Source organism: Micromys minutus (assembly GCF_963924665.1).
Source record: "Micromys minutus genome assembly, chromosome: X".
Classification (NCBI taxonomy): domain Eukaryota; kingdom Metazoa; phylum Chordata; class Mammalia; order Rodentia; family Muridae; genus Micromys; species Micromys minutus.
Genome location: NC_137970.1, coordinates 52418293 through 52442446, shown reverse-complemented (window position 1 = coordinate 52442446; position 24154 = coordinate 52418293). Strand labels below are relative to the sequence as shown.

The 24154-nt window shown below is 37.7% G+C and overlaps 1 pseudogene across 1 annotated transcript; it reads right to left on the bottom strand.

Moving 5' to 3' along the window:
• Window positions 1–1883: 1883 nt before the first annotated feature.
• LOC308414953 (small nuclear ribonucleoprotein-associated protein B'-like) lies at window positions 1884–4136 on the bottom strand (annotated as a pseudogene). The gene is made up of 2 exons: window positions 4087–4136; window positions 1884–2531 (listed from the first exon to the last, which is right to left on the bottom strand). The product of its transcript is annotated as a small nuclear ribonucleoprotein-associated protein B'-like (transcript).
• Window positions 4137–24154: the final 20018 nt, after the last annotated feature.

Here is a 24154-nt window from a genome sequence, read left to right as displayed (position 1 = left end):
GCATGTGCATGTTAAAATGAAGCCTCAAGTTTGAGGTCAAAATTTTTATCTTCCAACTTGTTCTTTGAGGCAAGGTCTCAATCCAACCCAGAGCTCAGTGATAGGGGCTAGTCTCCCTAGTCAGTTTTCTCAGGGAGACTTGATCTGCTTTCTTCAGCTGGAATTGTGTAAGCCAACCTGCTTAAAGCCAGTCCTCTTATTATGCAGCAAGTACTTTAACTACCAAGCAATCTCCCTCACCAGAAATCCATTATTTTTACACTATCTAAACATTCCATTAAAATATGCAATAAGATTATAGGAATCAAAAGAGCATGTTACAAATATAAAGACAAGTGAAACATAATGAAAAGGAAAGAAACTATAGATATAGTAGTTAATTGGTCTTCACTAAAAGAGCCAGACATGGACAAAAGAAAAAGTTAGCAACAGCATAATTTTTATAACTAGATAAGCACATGTAAAAAATTTGAAGTTGAATCCTCATCTTACATCATATGCAAAATAAACTGAAATATATTAAAGACTTAATATAGACTGTGAAAATCCTGGTGGGCAAAACATAGGGAAAGAGCTGCATGGCTTTGATCTTGGGAAAGAAAGAAACAGAGAGAGAGAGAGAGAGAGAGAGAGAGAGAGAGAGAGAGAGAGAGAGAGAGAGAGAGAGAGAGAGAGAGAAGGATGAATTTTTTAAATTTAAAAATGTATAGTGGACTAAAGAGAAAGCTCAGTCATAGTATAAAGGTTCAACCTCAGTTTGATATCTAGAACTTGCATTGTAGGAGAGGACTCAATCCTGGAAGTTTTCCTCTAATCTCCATATGTCCATGCACACCTAGATACACGAATGTATAGACGGAGAGAGGGGGGGAGGGAGGGAGTGAAGGATGGAGGGAGGGAGAGAGAGAGAGAGAGAGAGAGAGAGGGAGGGAGGGAGAGAGAGAGGAGGGAGGGAGAAATATATATAAATATATATGTGTATATATATTGTAGATACATAAAGGATAGATAGATAGGTAGATAGATAGATAGGTAGGTAGGTAGATAGATTGATAGATAAGATGATAGACAGTGTCTTATAGATGATAGACCATGGCAACTCTTATTAAAAAATTAATTGCAGATGACTTCCAGTTCAGAGGCTCAGTCCATTATTCAAAACACATGGTGTGGTGGCATGCAGGCAGATATCGTGCTCAAGAGGTAGCTGAATTCTACATTTGGATCCTCAGGCAGTACGAAGTGATACACTGGCCAAGCCTGACCTTCCAAGACTTCAAAGCACACCCCCCAGCAGTGACACACTTCCACCAACAAAGCTACACATGCTCCAACAAGGCCATGCCTCCTAATAGTGCCACTCTCTATGGGCTATGGGGGCCATTTTTATTCAGATCATTACAGATGATGGATGATGGATAGATGGATGGATGGATGGATACATACATACATACACACATACATACATTCATATATACTTGCTTATATCGCTGATAGGTAGGTAGAAAAGTAGAGGAGATGATGATAGACAGACTGATAGATATAGAATTTTAAAAATTAAAAATAGAAAATTACTTTAGTCATTCTGTAAAGAAGATATAATATGGTTAGCAAACAAAAGGGTTTTTTTCCAGTTGCTCTATGTATTTATTATCTATAGTTAATTCCATAAGAAGGATTAAAAAGCTTGCAGGCTAGACAATTTTACAAGATGAATTAGAGGGAAAAGGAAGGGCTGATATTCATGAACTATATCTTAGGCTCTTTAGCTGACATATTCTTGGGAGAGATGTGCCTCTATTTTCTGATGGAGAGGGGTCTTGTTCCTGGAGGTATAATGCATATAGGTGTCTCTTGAGCAGAGGGAAGGGCAATTGGTGTACCTATGAGTGGTCTCTATATCTATCAGTCTGCCTATCATGGGAAGGAACCATAATTCCTGGAGGTGAGGTTGATCTGCTTACAAATGGAGAAGGAATTTTCCATCCTGCTGGGTACTGAGTAGGGGCTCTGGCAATGCTGGCAGTAGCAGCAATATTAGCAGCTGCTACAGTGCATCTTCCCAGCGGAGTCATGATCTGCTGGTATGGGCCTCCAACTCCTTCAACAGGACTGTTAATCCAGCAGGAACTTGGAGAATAAGTACACCAGCTGGTACTCCCCTGCCAGCTGCCCTCCCAAACCCAGGGCTGCCTGCAGCACCAGCAAGTGGCACATGGGTAATAACAGTATCTTTAGAAGGTGGACCCTCCTCAGTCATGGAAACCAAGTTCTCCTTACATAGCAAGACTAGACCCAAAACTAGTTTTTTTTTTTTTTTCTTCATGCTCTGGCTATTTTTTATTCTTTGGTTTAATCTTCCCAAACTCATCACACAATAACAGAGGATTAAATTCATATGCATTTCAAAAGCCTTAAAGGTACCAATGAGGAGTTGTCCATCTTGTAGGATACATCTCATTCTATAGTCAAAGTGTTGCAGCAGCATCTTGCTCCTCTTACCCACAGTCGTGATTGCTATTCCACCATTGCTATTTTCAACAGTACAATTACAAGATTCTTAATACTTGGGGGGAGGTCTGTAAATAAAGATATAAGGCAAGCTCTTAGACACAATGTAAGCTTGGCCAAAGTTTCACAGTGTATGGGTCTTTGACTTCCACCATCTTGACTTTCTGGTACTGCTTTAACCACCTCTTGGTGTGACAGCTAAGAACACCTGTCTCATTTTCTGCCTGGAAATCCTCCACAGAAACTTTTTGCTGATGATAACATTATGGAGATACAGGTGACATTCCTGGTTGCTCAGTAATACTGTGCTCTACAATTTACCTGGACTTCTACCTCTGGCGGGTACTGTTCCCTAGTTCTTTTCAGGTGTAAGCAATCTCTTGCTTGCTCCATCGAGTTGCAAATTACTCCTCAGCACCAAGCAACAGGCATCTCCTGCTCCTTCTCCTCTCTGCCCATATGAAAAGATTTTTATCATCACTAATTACCAGGAAAATTAAAACAAAAAGAGGCATTGACTCACACCTGTTCACATGACTGTAAGGAGGGAGTAGAAAAGAATTTCTAAAAACTTTGAAGATCCCTAATTACCAGCACATGCTACTGCAGCTGCATTCATTTATTTATGTTGCATGGTCATGAGTGAGGTTTCTGTTTGTCAATCTCTAAATATCAAAATAGAGCTGACCTAAACTCAAATGTCAGCTTGTTTATGTAATCAAAATACAACCACACAATTCTCCCTCCTTCTACTTTCTCTTTCCCCTCTTGCACCTGTTCCCAAATTCACAGCCTCCTCTCCTTTAACCATTACTGCTACATATGCATCTGCTAAGTCTGTTCAGTGTTGCTTGCATGTACATATTTCTAGGACTGACCACTTGGTATTGGAGAAACTAATCAGGGGGCTCATCCCAGGAGAAAACAAAATTTCCCTCTTTCAACAATAGTTATTTGAGTGTAGCTCTTCATTTAGGGGCACGGTTCTATTAACTTTTATTAGAAGAATTGATCCACTGCTGCACACAAAGTACTTTCTAAAAGATATTCTCCCAGGTAGTATTTGAGTACCACTGCTAACCCAAGAGACTTATATTGGGAACAAATTTAATGGAATGACTAATGCTTTCAAAAGACAAGCCACACTGTCATTTAAATTACAATTTTCTGCAGGCCTAATATTGGAGGATCCTATTTCTTAGCCAAGGTTACACCCACTTTTGTCTAGTACATGAGAACTCTTCTAAAAGATATAGGCAGGAAATAAACATTTCTGAACACGTAGAATCAAAACAATAAGCACTTATTTCTCTGGCTTTCACAGCTGAAGTTGGGTCATAGGAAATTTTTCAGAAAGAACGCCCTCCGATGGCTCACATAGGATTGATAGATAAATCAGTCAACTGGAATTCAAACTGCTACTTCCATGATGCTTCAACAGTCTCCGATGGCCTCTGGATAATCTTCTCCTGTGTGGTGTGAACGTTATCTTGATATAACCAATAGGAGTAAGTCAGAAGAGTTACAGGTCCTAATCAGTAAGAACATTAAAATTTCCAAATTTACAAATCTCACCAAATGATTTTTACTTTAACGGGTAAACTTTTGCTCTCTACTGCGTCCATGAATGACTTTATTCTAGAATCGTCTCACTGCTATAACAATAACAAGAGTAGCATTTTCCAAAGCAACTGTACTGACTAGCAGAAGTAAAACCAATAAGAGTGGGTGACACAGTACCAGAACTAGTGTCTACTGATCACACACTGCTAAGCATCTGCTAATCTTCCAAGAACCTTCAGACACACGGGGCAAACAGGACTAGTGTTATTAGCTTCATTTGACAGAGGAGAAAACTGCTTGTTCTGTAAACAAGAGAATCTGAGTGCAAGCACCTAGCATATAAATATAAAACAGGCAATATACACCACTAACCCCCAAATTGTACGGTCGGACAGAGACAGGAAAATTCTGAAGACTTATTGTCCATCAACCCTAACCAAAACTGAGTTTCCACTTCATCAAGAGACCCTATATGGTTTAACATTTGTGATTCCAAGGATTCTATTTTTATTGGATATTCTCTGTATTTACATTTCACATGTTATCCCCTTTCCCCAGGCCCATACTTCCCCATTGCCTGCATGAAGGTGCTCTCTCTCCCAACCACCCTCTCCCCCCTGAGAGCCTTGTCATTCCCCTACACTGGGAAAATAAACCTTCGCTGGACCAGAGGCCCCTCCTCCCATTGATGCCAGAGAATGATATCCTTTGCTGCTTATGTGCTTGGAGCCATGAGTCTCTACATGCAAACTCATTGGTTGGTGGTTTAGTCACTAGGAGATGTGGGTTTGGGTAGTTGATAATTTTATTATTCCCATGGGGTTACAGAACCTTTCAGCTCCTTCAGTACTTTCTCTAGCTCCTTCATTGGGGTCCCCCTGTTCAGTCCGATGATAAACTTCAAGCATCCTCCTCTGTATCAGTATGGCTCTGAGGAGGCATTCATATCAGGTTCCTGCCAGGAAGCACTGCTCGACATCAGCAATGGGTTTATTGGGCACATACGTGGTGTATCCCCAGGTGAGGTAGTCTCTGATGATCTTTTCTCCAATCCCTGCTCCTCTATATGTCCCTTTATTTCCTACCATGAACTTTTTGTTCTTCCTTCTAAGAAGGACTGAGGCATTCACTTTCTGGCCTTCCTTCTCTTTGAGCTTCATAAGTTCTGTGGATGGTTTCTTGGCTATTCCATGCTTTTTGGGCTAGTATCCACTTATCAGTGAGTACATACCATGAGTGTTCTTTTGTGACTGGGTTACCTCACTCAGGATGATAGCTTCAAGTTTCATCCATTTGCCTAGGAATTTCGTGAACTCATTGATTTGATAGCTAAGTAGTGAATATGTACCACAATTCTATATTCATTCCTCTGTTGAAGGACATCTGGGTTCTTTCCAGATTCTAGCTATTATAAATAAGGCTGCTATGAACATGGATATGCATATGACCTTGTTAGATGTTGGAGCTTCTTTTGGGTACATATGCCCAAGAGTGGTATAGGTGGGTCCTCAGGTAGTACTATGTCCAATTTTCTGAGGAACTGCCAGACTGATTTTCAGAGTGGTTGTACCAGCTTACTACCCCACCAACAGTGGAGGAGTGTTCCTCTTTCTCCACATCCTTGCCAGCAGCTGTTGTCATCTGAGTTTTTGATCTTAGCCATTATGATTGGTATGAAGTGAAGTCTCAGGGTTGTTTTGATTTGCATTTCCTTGATGACTAGGGATATTGAGCATTTCTTTAACTGCTTCATAGCCATTTGAAATTCCCAAGTTGAGAATTCGTTGTTTAACTCTGTACCCCATTTTTAATAGGATCATTTGGTTCTCCAAAGTCTAACGTCTTGAGTTCTTTGTATATATTGGATATTAACCCTCTATCAGATTAGGATTGATAAAGATCTTTTTCCAATTTGTTGGTTGACATTTTGTCCTTTTGACAGTGTTCTTTGCCTTACAGAAGCTTTGCAATTTCATGAGGTCCCATTTGTCCATTCCTGATCTTAGAGCCTAAGCCATTGGCGTTCTATTCAGAAAATTTTCCCCTGTGCCAATGTGTTCTAAGCTCTTCCCCACTTTCTGTTCTATTAGTTTCAGTGTACCTGGTTTTATGTGGAAGTCTTTAATCCACTTGGACATGAGCTTTGTACAAGGAGATGTGAAAAGATCGATTTGCACTCTTCTACATGCTGTCAGTTAAACCAGCACCATTTGTTGAAGTGGCTGTCCTTTTTCCATTGAACATTTTCAGCTACTTTTCAAAGACTAAAGGACCATAGGTGTGTGGGTTCATTTCTGGGTCCTCAATTCTATTCGATTGATCTGCCTTCCTGTCTCTATACCAATACCATGCAGGTTTTTTTTTTTTTTGTTTTTTTTTTTTTTGTTTGTTTGTTTTTTATCACAATTTATTTGTAATACAGCTTGAAGTCATGGATGGTGATTCCCCTGAAAGTTTTTATATTGTTGAAAATGGTTTTTGCTATCCTGGGTTTTTGTTATTCCAAATGAATTTGCAAATTGCTCTTTCCAACTCTATGAAGAATTGAGTTGGAATTTTGATGGGAATTGCATTGAATCTGTAGATCACCTTAGGCAAGATGGCCATTTTTACTATGTTGATACTTCCAATCCATTAGCATGGGAAATCTTTCCATCTTCTGAAGTCTTCTTCAATTTTCTTCTTCCGGGACTTAATGTTCTTGTCATTATCCTTCACTTGCTTGGTTAGCGTCACACCAAGGTATTTTATATTTTTGTGACTATTGTGAAGGGTATCAATTCTCTTACTTATTTCTCAGCCTTTTTATTTTTTGAGTAGAGGAAGGTTACTGATTTGTTTGAGTTAATTTTATACCAGACACTTTGATGAGGTTCTTTATCAGCTGTAAGAGTTCTCTGGTGGAAATTTTGGAGTCACTTAAGTATACTAGCATATCATCATCAAATAGTGATATTTTGACTCTTCCTTTCCAATTTGTGTGTTTTTAACATCTTTTTGATGTCTGATTGCTCTGGCTAGTACTTCCAGTACTATATTGAATAGGTAGGGGGAGAGTAGGCATCCTTATCTAGTCCCTGATTTTAGTGGGATTTTTTTCAAGTTTCTCACCATTTAATTTGATGTTGGCTACTGGTTTGTTGTATGTTGCTTTTACTATGTTTATGTATGTGCCTTGAATTCCTGATCTTTCCAATACTTTTAACATGAAGGGGAGTTGAATTTTGTCAAATGCTTTCTCGGCATCTAAAGAGATTATCATGTGGCTTTTTTTCTTTAAGATTGTTTATATAGTGGATTACCTTGATGGATTTTCATATATTGAACCATCCTTGCATCCCTGGAATGAACCCTACTTGATCATGGTGAATGATTGTTTTGATGTGTTCTTGAATTCAGTTTGCAAGAATTTTATTGAATATTTTTGCATCAATGTTCATGAGGGAAATTGGTCTGAAGTTCTCTGTCTTTGTACAGTCTTTCTGTGGTTTAGTTATGAGCGTAATTGTGGCTTCAAAGAATGAGTTGGGTAATATTCCCTCTGTTTTTATTTTGTGGAATAGCCTGGAGAGAATTGATATTAGGTCTTCTATGAAGGTCTGATAGAATTTCGCACTAAACATATCTGGTCCTGGGATTTTTTTTTTTTTTTGGGGGGGGGGTTGGGAAACTTCTGGTGACTGCTTCTATTTATTTAGGTGTTATGTGTTTAGATGGTTTATCTGATCCTGATTTAACTTTGGTAACTGGTATCTGTCTAGAAATTTGTCCATTTGCTTCTACCTCCCAAGTGGGACTGAGGCATCCTCACTGGGGAATTTTGTCTTTTTAACCATCTTAATTTCTGTGGATTGTATTCTGGGTATTCTGTATATTTTTGGCTTATTATTATTTAGTAAAAAGAGAGTTCACTCTCAGAGGAAAGGGGGAGGAGAAATTTGGTGACAAACTCTTAGAGGGAGGCCAGGAAGGGGGCAATATTTAAGATGTAAATAAATAGAACAATTAAAAATATAAAGTTCATTCTGAGAAATGAGAGAGAGAGAGAGAGAGAGAGAGAGAGAGAGAGAGAGAGAGAGAGAGACAGAGACAGAGAGAGAGAGAAGGAGAAGGAAAATGAACAAGAAAGGGGAAAACTAAGGAGGAAAGAGAGGACAAATGTAGAATGAAATGAATTAGAATTGAGTCACAGATTACCTTAAGGAAATACAAAATATTGTAGCCACTTTAGAAAAGAGTTTGGCAGTTTTTTGATAATGTTAAAAGTATGAGTGTTAGTGCCCCATGAATTGCATTCTGAAGTGTGCATCAAACAGTAAATAAAAGGTATGTCCACACAAAGATTTTTGAATATAAATGTCCCTAGCAATTTTATTCAAAGTTGCCAAAACATAGAAACAACCCAGGATGAAGAATCAAAGACTCAATGAACAGATGGCAACATATTCATATTACAGAGTACCACATTGCACTATAAATGGCAAATTTACTCAAGCAAAATAAACAAATATGATATCTATTTTGCCAAAGAAAAGCCTATTGAGGAAAGAGCCACCATGTTTTGTGTTATTTGTTCATAAAACATTCTGGGATAAAAAAATAAACATAAGACCATAGAGAATCAAAATAGGCATTTATAGGGACTTTAATGATAAGTAGGCTTGATTTAGAAGGAGTAAGACAATTTTCTGTACAACATAATGACCATTGCTACTTCTCTGTCTTAGAGTTTCTAGAATTTTTGTATTTATTACTCTAAGTTAACTTTTCAATATTTTGGGAAGTTAACATACCTAAGATTAATTTCACTAATCCACTATCATTCAACAAAAGGCATATTCATGACACATTGAGAATCCAAGGAACTGGGTCTGAGAAGTTGAAATAGGATAAAAAGATCTTTACGAAGATAAAAAGTATGCTAGAAAGCCTATAAAACATGTCAATCGAATTCTTACACACCAAGTTGCTCAAGCCAAAGAACAGAAGCCATGAATTGAGATAATGATGGAGTTAAGTTTACTCAATATCAAACTATGAAAGATTTTGTCTAAGAATGAATCTAATATGGTAAAAATGATCAATAATTTGTCTTAAAGACAACTAGGGTTTATTTTTGGTGATAATAAAACCGTATGTAAGATAAAAATCACAAATCACAGAGAACAATCTAAAACCAAGAAGAACACTAATCTCTAAATAAGTTGAACTGGTTCCAGCCATTGTGGGCAGAAGAACTGTGTGACCTCTTTAGGCATCTCATTCGAAAAATTAGGATTAAACCCTGCCTGATGTGAGATCAAGAAACTAAAATAGATGAGCTCAAGACTCTTTCTTATTTTATTAGACTTTTAATGCCTTTGTTTTTAAATAGAACTGTCCTCTGTTTACCAGATAGTGAGTTGATTATGTGAGACAAAAGAAAATTGCTGAATACAATTAAAAGACCTACAGGAAAACAACAGGTTACAAAACTGTTCTGTGGGGATTGCAGATAGACATGCATTTTGCCAAAGGAGACTTATGTCAAAGAATTTTGTTTTCTTTTAAAAGAATGGGTGAACTATATTTGTCGCTTTGATTATTTCAGAGGAATTTCCTCTTTATGTCACTGCAAGTGACTTTGTCCTAATACATCCTTGGCAATGGGGTCTCCAGAGTACAGAAAGAACTGTGCTTTCCTAACAAAGAATGACCTTTCAGGACACACTGGATACGAGGCAATTATCTAGCCAAAAGTAGCTCAGGAAACAGAAGTGTCCTACCAGAAGATAAGACGTTCAACTTAGAAAAGGATTATGAGTCTACTTTGGAAAGTGCAGTGAACATTGTATTCTTATTTTCTCATTCTTGCTTGAGATAGAGAAGAATGATGTCATTTGCTAGTTTCAGAAAGCAACAGGTTAGAACTCTATAATAATTCTCTATTGATAGAAAGTATAAATTCAGTGAAGAACTACATAACAGTTAAGCCAAGTGATACTTAAGTGGGATAAAGGCAAAATCCTAACAACTTCACCTAGAAAGCATCCTTAAAACTAGAAAAATAACCTATGAGTTTTCAGAGATGGAGATATTTTCCAAGCCTTCTAATTTTTCAGACTATTGGTACAATAATATATGTGATAGATAACAGCATTAATGAAATTAATTTGCTTATTATCTGGTATTACCAGAAACTCTCAAACTGACCCTAAATGAGATTATACTATTCATTATATACATATATATAATATGAATTATACATTCATGATTATACTAAAAGAGACTCCGCATTTTTAGTAAGCAAAAGGATACAAATATCATACCAATATGCATTAGTTGGATTCAAAAATGCATTCATACAAAAATATGATCCAGCAACTGGCAGGGTAGTTATTTCAGGTGAAATAGGCAGACTCTTGTCTCTCTTCAAGAAAATAACACAAAAACCAAGTGTTGCTTTATTGAGAAATGTCCACCATAAACTCATGTATTTGAACACTTGATCTAGTACTGAGTGGAGAGGAACTTACTGAGAGAAATATGTAGATAAGTGTTGGCATTGAGGACTTATAGCCCCTCCCACTTCCTGTTCTGTTTATTTGTTCCCTTGTGATGGGTCTCAATTCTTCCTGTTCCTGCTGCAGTGCTATTTCAGGGATAGTAAATGCATTTTGAATTATTTCTAAGTCTCAGTGGCCTGCCACAAATGAGATTCTGTAGCACTTCTATGCAATAGCTTAGTCTTCCTTGAGGTTAGTAAGATATCAAAGGCATGTTCAACTATGCTCTATGAATAGATCCAACATCCCAAGTGACGCCTCTGCTCCATATTGCTTCAGACTAGGAAAAGGGTGCTAGTTAAAACTAACTCCTAGTGCTTCTGGCTTGTGTCCAGTTGTATTTCGCAAAAAAAACAAAGCATGGAGTAGAGAAATTGTGAGTCAGAAATCCAGCATAAGTGAATCACTTATGTCACAAAGTTTCTGTTTGAAAAACAGAGCATAAATAATCGCCAATGCTCTTTTAGTCTGAAGTAATCCTTTTCACCCATGCATTTCTTCCATCACCTTCTCAATTAAACAACTCCATCTAAACTGTAAAGCATTCCTCCCTTCAATATACATATTTCATTTTTCTGCTTTATCTTTCATAGTATACTCATTCTATTTCTATTTAGTCTACTAGAGTATGACCAGAATTCTTTGTTTATTCTAACATTAACCTAGAAAACTGTTTCACATAGTAAGAAACATTTGCTGAGTAAAAACTTAAAAATTTCTCATCATAGAAGCTTCTAGTTGATCGAATTTCTGACATAAAATAGAGTTCTTGGGACTACACATATCTTGTAACCATTTAGCATTGATATTTGCACTAAATTTAAATATACTATATTCTAAAAATCAAGAAGGTCCTAGATTTTATAAATGTATGAATGTGCATTTACACATGGTACAAAAACAGAAAAGAGGCTAATAAGGAAGGGCTGGAAAACAGGACAATGTAAAATAAGGTTAGTGGGAGAGAAGAAGGTGAGGAAAGTGAGAGTGTATAAAGAAGGCTATTGTCAAAGGACATTGTATAGTTGAACGAAAATGTCTCTATGTCTTAGTCAAAGTCTCTATTCCTGCACAAAACATCATGACCAAGAAGCAAGTTGGGGAACAAAGGGTTTATTCAACTCACATTTCCATATCATTGTTTATCACCAAAGGAACTCAGAACTGGAACTCAAGCAGGTCAAGAAGCAGGAGCTGATGCACAGGCCATGAAGGGATGTTACTTATTATCTTGCTTCCCCAGCCTTCCTCAACTTGTTTCTTATACAACTCAGATCTACCAGCCCAGGCATGGCACCACCTACAATGGGCTAGACCCCGCCCCCCCCTTGGTCACTAGTTGAGAAAATGCCTTACAGCTGGATCTCATGGAGGCATTTCCTCAACTGAGGCTCCTTTATTTGTGATAACTCCATCTTGTGTCAAGTTGACACAAAACCATCCAGTACACTCTATGAAACCTATCACTTTGCACAATGAGTAATAGTTGAATAAAAGATTTTTAGTAGCATTTTCTAACATAGCCTTACTCAAATACAAGCTTTATTTGATGCCAGCATTTAAATCAGAAATTTTGACTCTCAAACACAACATGACACCAAAGTAAAAAAAAAAAAAAAAAAAAAAAATGAGATTCTCCTTTACATATAGTTTTTGCAATAGAAAAAAAAAACTGCTTGACTTTACCTACAGAAGTCTTTCTGCTTGACATCCACTATGATTAAACATCATGGCTAGCACAAAGTCTTCAAAAAAGTATTAAATATGTACTCAAACTTCTGTTCTGTGTCCAGAAAAAGCTACTGTTTCTTATTAAAATAAAATTACTATATCAGATTATATACTAAATACATTTTAATATATCATAATAGAGAATGATATTCTGCACATCCACCTTAATTACCTAATAAAGCATTTTCCAATAATAAACTGTAATGCCAAGTTTTGAGAATTAGGCTGGAGGAAAGTAGAATTCAGAACTAATTTGAAAGAAAATCTAACATCTTCTACCAAATTTGTACTCAGATGAAATCAAGTTCAAATATGCAATGCAAGTTATCAAAAGAGAAAGGTATATATATAGTCTGTGAATGAGAAACTTATTGGTTAATTATAAATCATTCAAGTATTCAGTACTATCAGAAAAAGTGTTTCAGACATATGAATTTCCCAGTGAAAGACCCCCTCCTGCTTTAGCTGCAGTAACGCCATTTTGTGCTAGGCCCAGAACAGGCAGGGAAGGAAAAATACTGAAACAGAAGTGAGCCAGAGGACAGCCCAGTCCCTGTCAAAACAAGATATCTGCAGTTGACCACCTGGACCAGAGTAAAGACAAAATATTTTGCCACACATGTTAAGGCAAGGACAAAAAACAATACCCCTGTCCCAGAAGAGGGGCCAAGGCCGCTCTTTTCGAAAACTTGAGGCTTGTCCTCAGTTCACCCTGGCTTCACTTAGATCAACCAATCACCTCCCTGTAACTATGCTTCTTTGCTTCTGCCCCTCAAGCCCTATAAAAAGGGGACTGCCCCTTTGTCTGGCGCGCTCAAGTCCTCCGAGAGACTTTGCTGCCCCAGGTACCTGTGTAAATAAACCTCTTGCTACTTGCATCCGAAGTGAGTGGTCTCGCTGTTCCTTGGGACGGGTCTCTTCAGACGGAAGATACCCTCCGGGGATCTTTCACCAGAAATAAGGCGTCTTTGGAATTGAAGCAATCCCACTAAAATTAGGGACTAGACAAGGATGCCCACTCTCTCATTACCTATTGAATATAGTACTTGAAGTCCAAGCCAGAGCAATTAGAAAATAAAAGGAGGTCAAATTGATACAAATTGGAAAGAAAGAAGTCAAAATATCACTATTTACACATGATATGGTAGTATACTTAAGTGACCCCAAATATTCCACCAGAGAATTTCTACAGATGAGAAACAAGTTCAGCAAAGTGGCTGGTTATAAAATTAACTCAGACAAATCAGTAGCCTTCCTGTACTTAAAGGACAAAGTTAGGGAAGCAACACCCTTCATAATAGTCACAAATAACATAAAATACCTGGATGTGACTCTAAACATTCAAGAAATATCTGTATGACAAGAACTTTAAGTCCCTGAAGAAAACAACTGAAGAAGATCTCAGAAGATGGAAAGATCTCTCATGCTCATGGATTGGCAGGATCAACATAGTAAAAATGGCCATCTTGCCAAAAGCATTCTATAGATTCAATGCAATCCCCATCAAAATTCCAACTCAATTCTTCATAGAGTTGGAAATAGCAATTTGCAAATTCATTTGGAATAACAAAAATCCCAGGATATTAAAAAATATTTTTAACAATAAAAAAGTAATTGAATACCCAGAAATGAATCCACACACCTGTAGTCACTTGATCTTTGATAAAGGAGCTAAAATGAGCCAAAGTAAAAAAACACAGCATTTTTACAAAATAGTGTTGGTTCAACTGGCATTCAGCATATAGAAAAATGCAAAGCAATCTATTCTTATCTCCTTGTACAAGCATTTCAGGGGCAGAAGATACCACAGGAAAAAAATGACACATAGTCAGAGAAAATGAAAAATTCAAAAAGCTTCTAACCCAAAACAGCCAGGAAATCCAGGACACAATGAGAAGGCCAAACCTAAGGATAATAGGTGTAGAAGAGATCAAAGAGGCCCACTACATACCTTCAACAAAATTATAGAAGAAAACTTCCCTAACCTAAAGAAAGAGATAACTATGAACATACAAGAAGCCTACAGAACCCCAATAGATTGGACCAGAAAAATTCTTCTTGACACATAATAGTCAAACAACAAATGTTCAAAACAAAAAGAATACTAAAAGCAGTAAGAGAAAAAGAACAGGTAACATATAAAGGCAGACCTATTAGAATTACACCAGACTTTTCAAAAGAGACTGTGAAACCTAGAAGATCCTGGACTGATGTCGTACAGACACTAAGAGAACACAATTGCTGGCCCAGATCACTATATCTAGCAAAACTCTCAATCACCATAGATAGAGAAACCAAGATATTCCAGCACAAAACCAAATTTACACAACATTGGTCTACAGATACAGTCCTACAAAGGATAATAGATGGAAAACTCCACCACAAAGAGGGAAACTTCACACTAGGGAAAGCAAGAAATTAATCGTCTTGCAACAAACCCCAAAGAAGTAAAGTAGACAAAATAATTCTGCCTCCAAGAACAAAAATACCAGGAAATAATCACTATTCCTTAATATCTCTTAACATCAGTGAACTCAATTCATTAATAAAAAGACATAGATTATCAAACTGGATATGTAAACAGGATCCAGCATTTTGCAGAATACAGGAAACTCATTTCAGCAACAAAGGCAGGTACTACCTCAGAGTAAAAGGTTGGGAAAATCTTTCCAAGCAAACGATCCTTGTACAAGGATCAAGTCCAAGTGCATCAAGGACCTACACATAAAATGAGATACATTAAAACTAATATAAGAGAAAGTAGGGAAAGCCTAGAACACATGGGTACAGGGAAAATTTTCCTGAATAGAACACCAATGGCTTATACTCTAAGATCAACAATCTACAAAGGGACTTCATAAACTTGCAAAGCTTCTTTAAGGCAAAAGACGGTCAATAGAACAAAATGGCAACCAAGAAATTGGGAAAAGATCTTTTCCAATCTTATATTCAATAGAGGGCTAAATCCAATATATACAAAGAATTCAAGCAGTTAGAGTCCAGAGAATTAAAAAAATGATTAAAAATAGGGGGGCATAGCTAAACAAACAATTCCAGAGGAATATCAACTGGTTGAGTAGCACCTAAAGAAATGGTCAACATCCCTAGTCATCAAGAAAGGGCAAATCAAAACAACCCTGAGATTCCACCTCACATCAGTCAGAAAAGCTAGGATCAAAAACTCATATGACAGCAGATGCTAGTGAGGATGCGGAGAATAAGGAACACTATTCCATTGCTGGTGGGATTGTCAGCTGGTACAACCACTCTAGAAATCAGTCTGGAGGTTCCTCAGAAAATTAAGCATAGTGTTACCTGAGGACCCAGCTATACCACTCCTGGGCATATACTCAGAAGATGCTCCAACATATAACAATGGCACATGCTCCACCATGTTCATATCAGCCTTATTTATAATATCCAAAAGCTGTAAAAACCCAGATGTCCTTCAACAGAGGAATGAATTCAGGAAATATGGTACATTTACACAATGGAGTACTACTCAGCTATTAGAAACAATGACTTCATGAAATTTTCAGGCAAATGAATGGAACTAGAAAATATCATACTGATTGAAGAAGCCCAGTCACAAAAGAACACACATGGTATGCACTCATTGGTAAGTGGACATTAGCCCCAAATCTTGGAATACCCAAAAAACAATTCACAGACCACATGAAGCTCAAGAAGAAGGAAGACCAAAGTGTGGATGCTTTAGTCCTTCTTAGAAGGGGGAATAAAATACTCACAGGAGGAAATACAGAGGCAAAATGTAGAGCAGAGAGTGAAGGAAAGGCCATCCAGAGACGGCACCACATGGGGATCCATCTCATATATATTCACCAAACCCAGACACTATTGTGGATGCCAAGAAGTGCTTGCAAACAGGAGCCTGATATTGTCTCCTGAGATCCTCTGCCAGAGACTTACTGATACAGATTAAGATGCTAATAGCTACAACAGCTAACCATCAGACTGAGTGCAGGGACCGCAATGGAGGAATTAGAGATAGGACTGACGGAGCTGAAGGGGTCTGCAACCACGAAGGAAGAACAACAATATCAATCAACCAGATACCCCTCCCCAGAGCTTCCAGAGAAAAAAAACCACCTACTAAGGAGTACACTTGGAGCAACCCATGGTTCCAGCTGCATATGTAGTAGAGTATCATTGGGAGGAGAGGCTCTTGTTCCTGTGAAAGCTTCATGCTCCAGAGTAGGGGATGCCAGGGTGGGGAGAAGGGAGTGGGAGGGTGGATGGAGGAGCACCCTCATACAAGCAGCAGGAGGGCAGAGGGGATAGGGGATTTGGGGAGGGGAAACTGGGAAAGTATGAAATGTAAATAATAAATATTAAAAGACAACAACAACAACCTACAGTGTATACAGTAGAAATGCAGCTTCTCAAGTCTTTCCCCATTTCTGAATTAATCAGAAAAGCACAAAAAATAAAAAAGACAGTTAAAGCATTTTACAAACCTTGTTTAGCTCCCCTTCTATTTGTAAAGGGGTTACCAATTATTTACTTTAAATTGTTGGGTTTAGGTAGAGCAAAGTCCATTAATAATCAAACATTTGTACCAATTCCCAAGATATGTATTTAAGTGAGAAATCAGTTTATATGGCATGACTGTCCCACATTGTCACAGCTGTAAGTCCATGCCCACTCAATATTATAAAAATACTTCCTATCTTAAAAGTCACATACATTTATTGCTCTGTGTTTCTTTTCTACATCTCTATCAGAAAATAATTCTTGGCAATCTCCATTTTCATTGAAAAGGAAAAAAAAAAACATTTAGCACTTGACATTTTCCTGGCTCTATTTGTGGCCTTTTAAAGCTCTTAATTGAACTTTCACTATGTCCAAGGTCTTCTTGACCTCGAGGCACTGGCCCTGGCACTGGCAAACATTGTGTCATTTAGTTTTCTTGAAAAGGTGGGTTTCTCTTAGTGTCCAAAAACTGGGAATAATCACCACTAGTCCTTTCTTCTACCTCTCAAGATTTAGTGAATAAGACTTTTAAATGGACTTTGCCATTCGGTGACAAAATACACTAACCCAGGGACTACTCTGGCCAGGAAACCATTTCAAAACTTGAGTTGCTGGGATTGGCCAGAGTTCTTTTAAGGTGCTAATGGAGCATTTTCAGTTCCTGTCTTTGATCTTTTTTTGTTCTTCTTCTTTTTTTTTACTTAAACAACTTTATATTAAAAAACAGAAATAAATGTACAGATTTTAAAAGCATTTTTGCATAAAAGTATATGAAAACATTTTTGTCAGTACTTGATTTTTTTAAAGTTTGATAGTATGCATTAAAATCTTACTAGTTACAATGAACATAAAGTACATGTAACCTAGGAATAATCAAAGTTTTCTTGGTGTGTAAAGATTAAGCATAATGATTTTTTTTGGCCTTTGTTTTACTTGAACTACATGTAGTCTGTGAATTGTTTTGGGGTGTTCAGAGTTTTCTGGGGTTATTATCCAATTATTAGTGACTACATATTTTGTCTGTTCTTTTGTGACAAGGTTACCTCACGCAGGATGATACTCCCTAGATGCATTCATTTTCTTAAGAATTTCATAAAGTCGTTGTTTCTGATAGCTGAGTAGTACTACGTTGTGTAAATATACCACAATTTTTGTATCCATTCATCTACTGAAGGACATCTGGGTTCTTTCCAGCTTCTGGCTATTATAAATAGAGCTTCTATGACCATTGTAGTGCATGTCACTTTGTTGTATGTTTAAGTGTCTCTGGGATATATGCCCAGAAGTAGAATAACTGGGTGTTCAGGTAGTACTATGTAAAATTTTCTGAGGAACTGCCAGACTGATTTGCAGAGTGGTTGTACCAGTTTACAACTCCACCAACAGTGGAGAAGTGTTTCTCTTTCTCCCCATCCTTGGCAGCATCTGCTGTCATCTGAATTTTTGATTTTAGCCATTCTGGTTGGTGTGAGGTAGAATCTCAGGGTTATTTTGATTTGCATTTCCCTGATAGCTAAGGATGTCGAGCACTCCCTTAGATGTTCTCAACCATTAAATATTCCTCAATTGAGAACTTTTTATTTAGCTCTGTACCCCATTTTTAATAGGGTAGTTTGACTCTCTGGTGTCTAACTTCTTGAGTTATTTGTATGCCTTTGATATTAGGACTCTATCAGATGTGGGGTTGGTAAGATCTTTTACCACTCTGTTGGCTGCCATTTTGTTTTCTTCACAGTGTCCTTAGCCTTAGAGAAACTTTGCAATCTCATTAAGTCCCATTTGTCGATCTTTGACCTTAGAGCACTAGCCATTGGTGTTCTGTTCAGGAAATTTTCTCCTGTGCCTATGTGTTCTACGGTATTCCCTACTTTCTCTTCTAATAGTTTCAGTGTACCTGGTTTAATGTAGAGACTTTTGATCCACTTGCACTTGAGCTTTGTAAAAGGAGATATAAGAAAGGGTCTATTTTCATTCTTCTGCATGCTAAGTGCCAGTTGGACCAACATCATTTGTTGAAGAGGCTGTACACTTTCCATTGAATGTTTACAGCTCCTTTTTCAAAAATCAAGTGACCATATATGTGAAGGCTCATTTCTGGATCTTCTATTCTATTCCATTGATTCAGGTGCATATTTCTGTACCAGTACCATGCAGTTTTCAGCACAATTGCCTTGTAATATAGCTTGAGGTCAGGGATAGTGATTCCCACAAATGTGTTCTTGTTGTTGAAGAAGGATTTCGCTAATCTAAGTAATTTTTTATTCCAGATGAAATTGTACATAGCTCTTTCCAGCTCTATGAAGAATTAGGTTGGAATTTTGATGGGGATTGCATTAAATCTGTAGATTGCTTTTGGAAAGATGGCAATTTTAATATGTTGATCTTTCCAATCCATGAGTATGGGAGATCTTTCCATCTGCTGAGATCTTCTTAAATTTCATTCTTTGAGATTTGAAGTTCACGTCATACAGGTCCTTCAATTGCTTAGTTAGAGTCACACCAAGGTATGTCATGTTGTTTGTGACTATTGTGAAGGGTATCTTTTCCCTAATTTCTTTCTCCACATGTTTGTCCTTTGAGTAGAGGAAGACTACTGATTTGTTTGAGTTAATTTTATATCCAGCCACTTTGCTGAACTTGTTTATCAGCTGTAGAAGTTCTCTGGTGGAATTTTTGGGGTCACTTATGTACACGATCATGCCATCTGCAAACAGTGATATTTTGACTTCTTCCTTTCCAATTTGTATCCCCTTGATCTCCTTTTGCAGTCTAATTGCTCCAGCCAGGATTTACAGTACTATGTTGAATACATAGAGGGAGAGTGGGGAGCCTTGTCGAGTCCCTGATTTTAGTGGGATTGCTTCAAGTTTCTCACTGTTAAGTTTGATGTTGGCTATTGGTTTGTTGTATATTGCTTTTATTATGTTTAGTTATGGGCCTTGGATACCTGTTCTTTCCAAGACTTTTAACATGAAGAGTTGTTGAATTTTGTCAAATGCTTTCTCAGCATCTAGTGAGATGACCATGTGGGTTTTTTTCTTTGAGTTTGTTTATTTGGTGGATTACATTGATGTATTTCCTTATATTAAACCATCCATGCATCCCAGGGATGAAGCCTACTTGATCATGGTGAATGATTGTTTTGATGTGTTTTTGGATTCGGTTTGCAAGGATTTTGTTGAGTATATTTTGCATCAATGTTCATAAGTGAGATTGGACTGAAGTTCTCTTTCCTTGTAGGGTCTTTGTATGGTTTAGGAATGAGGGTTATTATGGCCTCGAAAAAGGAGTTAGGTAGTGTTCAATCTGACTCTATTTTGTGAAATAGTTTGGAGAGTATTCGTATTAGGTTGGCAATAAATTTCTGATAGAATTCTGCACTGAACCCATCTGGACCTGGAATTTTTTTTTTTTTTTTTTTTTTTTTTTTTTGGTTTCGAGGCTTTTGATGACTGTTTGTATTTCTTTAGGTGTTATGAGATTATTTAGATGGTTTACCTCGTCCTGGTTTAACTTTAGTATCTGATACCTGTCTAGGAATTCATCCATTTCCTCCAGATTTTCTAGCTTTGTTGAGTATAGGCTTTTGTAGTAGGATCTGATAATTTCCTGAATTTCCACAATTTTAGTTGTTATTTCTCCACTTCCTTTCTGATTTTGTTAATTTGAATACTCTCTCTTTGCCCTATTAGTTAGTCTGGCTAAGGGTTTATCAATCTTGGTAATTTTCTCAAAGAACCAGCTCTTGGTTTTGTTGACTCTTTGAATGATTCTTTTTGTTTCTATTTGGTCAATTTCTGCTCTATGTTTGATTATTTCTTGCCATCTACTCCTCTTGGGTGTATCTGCTTACTTTTGTTCTAGAGCTTTCAAGTTTCGAGTGTACTCTCTCCAGTTTCTTTTTGGAAGCACTCAGAGCTATGAGTTTTCCTCTTGGTGCTGCTTTTATTGCATCCCATAAATTTGGGTATGTTGTGTTTTCATTTACATTAAATTCTAGAAAACCCTTAATTTCTTTCTTTATTTCTTCTTTGACCTTCCTATCATTTAATAGAGCATTGTTTAGTTTCCATGTATGGGCTTTTGTTGTCTCTGTTGTTATTAAAGACCAGCTGTAGACCATAGTTATCTGATAGGATGTATAGGAGTATTTCAATCTTCTTATATCTATTGAGGCTTGTTTTGTGACCAATTATATGGTCAATTTTGGTGAAGATGCCAGGAGGTGCTGAGAAGAAGGTGTATTTTTTTATTTCAGCATGAAATGTTCTGTCGATGTCTATTAATTCCAGTTGGTTCATAACCTCTGCTAGTTTCACTGCATCCTTGTTCAGTTTCTGTTTCCATGATCTGTCCATTGATGAGAGTGGGGTGTTGAGGTCTCCCACTATTATTGTGTGGGGTACAATATATTTTTTGAGCTTTAGTAGGGTTTCTTATATGAATATGGGTGCTCTTCTATTTGGAGCATTTATGTTAAGGATTGAGAGTTCCTCCTGACAAATTTTCCCTGCAATGTGTAAAAAGTGTCCTTCCTTATCTTTTTTGATAACTTTGATTGAAAATCTACTTCATTCGATATTAGAATGGCTACTCCAGCTTGTTTCTTGGGGCCATTTGTTTGGAAGTTTTTTTTTCCAAACCTTTTATTCTGAGATAGTGTCTGTCTTTGTCTCTGAGATGAGTTTCCTCTCTGCAGCAAAATGCTGTTTTCTGTTTATGTATCCAGTCTGATAGCCTATGTCTTTTTATTGGGGAGTTGAGTTCATTTATGTTAACTGATATTAAGGAATAGTGGTTGCTGTTTCCTGCTATTTTTGCTTTCAGAGGTAGAATTGTGCCTTTGTGTCTTTCTTCTTTTGGTTTTCTTGCTTAGGTATTTTCTTGTTTTTACTAGGCTGTAGTTTTTCTCCTTGTATTGGGTTTTCCACCTATAATTCGATGTAGTGCTGGGATTGTGGTCAGATATTGTGTAAATTTAGTTTTGTCCTGGAATAACTTGGTCTTTCCAACTATGGTGATTGAGAGTTTTGCTGGTTATAGCAGCTTGGGCTGACACTTTTGCTCTCTTAGGGTCTGCATGATGTCTGTCCAGGATCTTCTAGCTTTCATAGTCTCTGTTGAGAAATCGGGTGTGATTCTTATTGGTCTGCCTTTATATGTTACCTGACCATTTTCCCTTACTGCTTTTAGTCTTATTTCTTTGCTTTGGGCTATTGGCGTTTTGACTATTATGTGTCGGGAGGAATTTCTTTTCTGGTCCAACCTATTTGGAGTTCAGCAGGCTTCTTTTATGCTCATGGTCATCTCATTCTTAAGGATAGGGATGTTTTCTTCTACAATTTCGTTGAAGATATTTATTGTGCCTCTTAGTTGATATTCTTCTCCCTCTTCTATTCCTATTATCCTTAGGTTTTGTCTTCTTATTGTGTCCTGGATCTCCTGGACATTTTGGGTTAGGAGCTTTTTGGTTTTTGCATCTTCTCTGACTGTTTTGTCTATGTTCTCTCTGTGCCCAGGCTACTCACAGAGCAATCTCACCAGGCCTACATCCCTGGATCTCTGCTGATCCCTGTGGCAAATGGCCTGATCATTTGGTCCACATTTGAGGGACTTCTGGGTGGAATCTGAGTCCCTAAGGCAGCATTCCTGCTCCCCTGAACCAATGGGGGGGACTTTTCGCGTGCTTGGCCCAGACCTCTCTGCGCCCTGGCTACTCACAGCACAGTCTTACCAGGCCTGAGTCCCTGGATCTCCACTGTTCCCGGTGGCCCCTGTCTTTAAAGAATGAAGTATCATATAATGGAATCAATGTTTGTCTTCTAATTGCAATTTATTTCTTTATTTCATTCCCATACTTTCTACATGAATTGATTAAATTATTTGTAACTAAATAAAATAAATAAAACTTGTAATATTTTAACTATAGAAAATAATTAAAGAATTAACAAGACATAGTATATTTTCCGACTTCACATTCATTTTAGGAAAAGAAAACCAAGGAAGAAAATAAAGATACTGAAAATTGCAATCAATCCCCAATGTACAAGTTTTTATACACTTTCTACTTCCAAATAATATTTGATCCATTTTTCATAGTTTCCAATTAAATCCTAGAGTACATACTCTACCAAAGAATATGTTAACTTTCTCATAGTCTTTTTCAATTAATTAATTATCTTATTTATTTACATTCCAAATGTTGCCCTGCCAAAGTTAGTTCTTCACCTCTTCCCTCCTCCCCTTCTCTTCTGAAAATTGCCCCTGGGCATCCCTCCTCCATAGTGTATCAAGTTTCTATAGGATTAGGCACATTCTCTCTCACTGAAGCCAAGCAAGGTAGTCTTCACCGACATATGTGCCAGGGGCCTTGGACAAGCCCTCTGGTTTGACCAGCTCTTTGGTTGGTGGCTTAGTCTCTGGGAGCTTCCAGGAGTCTAGGTTAGTTGGTACTGTTGGTCTCCCTTTGAAGTTGCCATCCCCTTCAGTTTCTTCAATCCTTCCCCTAACTCTCCTATAAGGGTCTCTGACCTTAGTCCAATGCTTAGTTGTGCATATCAGCATCTTTCTCAGTCAGCCACTGGTAAAGCCACTCAGAGGACATCCATGCTAGGCTACTGTCTGCAAGCACAATATAGAATTAGTGATAGTTTCAAGACTTAGTTCTGGCCATGGAATGTATTCCAAGTTGGGCTGGTCACTGGTGGGCCATTTGACCAATCTCTGCTTCATTTTTGTCCCCTCATTTCTTTTAGACAGGAACAATTTTGGGTAAAATATTGAAGGTAGGTTAGTATCTTGTTTTAGTTAGAATTGCATTGCTGTGAAGAGACCCCATGGCCACTGTAATTCTTAACAAACCTTTACTTGGGGCTGTCTTACAGGTTCAGAGGTTCATTCACTATCATTATGGCAGGAAGCATGGCATATACCCAGGCAGGCCTGACACTGAAGGAGCTTGAAGTTCTATAACTTGTTCTGAAGGTAACTAAGAGAAGACTGTTTACAGGCAGCTAGGTGGAGAGTGTTAAAACCCATGCCCACAATGACACCCTTCCTCCAACAAGGCCACACCTCCTAATAATGCCACTCCCTGGACCAAACACATTCAAATCACCATATGTCCACATCTCTTCACTGTGGACCTTGTCTAACTACTGTAGGTGGTCTCTTCAGGTTCCATATCCCCACTGTTGGGCATTTTGGCTAAGGTCACCCACATTGAGTCCTCCTCCATCCCAGGTCTCTGGGACTTTCTAGAGGTACCCCCATGCATTCACCCCTAGTAGCTGCATATTTCCCTTCATTCT